At 46.7% G+C, this 1,067-nt stretch overlaps 1 pseudogene; it reads right to left on the bottom strand.

The window, feature by feature from the left end:
- Nucleotides 1-5: 5 nt before the first annotated feature.
- Nucleotides 6-1,067, bottom strand: LOC110314354 (annotated as a pseudogene).

Here is a 1,067-nt window from a genome sequence, read left to right as displayed (position 1 = left end):
CCTTGTATAATTTTTGTTAAGTGTCCCCCAGACTCTCCCTTCCTAGAAAGTGCCTTCCATGCTTTAATGGCGGCAGTAGAGATTTGAGCGTATGCTCCCCAGTTGTAATTTGTTTGATTATTGGCTTATTGCCCTTGTCCTGTTAGCAGATCAAGTATCCAATTTCTCTGATCGCCTTCAGCAATGGCATTGACTTTGGCCTGCGCCTGAGAGGCGTCATACCACAAGGCTTTCCATTCNATATATTGCCCCATATTAGGGAGCACAGCCTTCACTGTTGTCTGCCAGTCTCNTGGAGTCATGGCCAGAGCGGCAAGCCTTTCGACTTGAGAAATAGTAAAATTGGCACTAACTCCATAATTACGGACCGACTGGCATGTTCCTTAATTTGAATATATTCTACCGGTGCGTGGACACGGCCTCCTTCAGCAGCCTCAAAACACCAGAAATGCCTGCTGCATCTTTTTCTGCTCATCTCTAGTAAGGAAGGAATCGGAGTAAAATCTTTCCATATAAGGTGGAGGGGCGCTGGGGCCTACAGGCCAGGAAACCGCATGGTTTCCGCCTCCTGCTTTCTTCTGTTTTTTACTCAAGCTATCTGGGTGGTATCTTTCTTCTTCATAGTGAGCTGCCTCATCTTCTAAATCCTCTTCCTCAGAGGGGCTAAGCTCGTCTGTTTCTGAACTATCAAGCCCTAAAGCCTCTAACTCCTTTACCGGATAGAGGCTTTTCTTTTTCGGGTTTTTCTCCTCCTTTCCCCGTTTCTCTCCCAGNGCGTCCTTTCCCTTATCTCTTGCTTCCTCGGATCCAAGGTCCTTGGAAGGGCCTCTTTTCTTAGTTGCACCTCTCCTTCTTGAAGCTTCTAATCTTTCACCTCGCTCTGTTTCTGACATGCTGTCCTGTAACTCCTCTAATGCCCCCTGTCCTGCTATTACCNTTGGGCGGCATTTCTCATCTTCTAGGCACGATTTCACCAATTTAACCAAAAGAAAAAGAATGAGCACTGTCAAGGTAGTAATGAGGGCTTCTAACTGGGGAGAGAGATGAGAGAGATCAAGACCAAACAT

The sequence above is a fragment of the Mus pahari genome, chromosome X (assembly GCF_900095145.1).
Source record: "Mus pahari chromosome X, PAHARI_EIJ_v1.1, whole genome shotgun sequence".
Lineage (NCBI taxonomy): Eukaryota > Metazoa > Chordata > Mammalia > Rodentia > Muridae > Mus > Mus pahari.
Note: the sequence above shows the minus strand (reverse complement) of the source record. Positions and strands in the feature narration are given on the sequence as shown.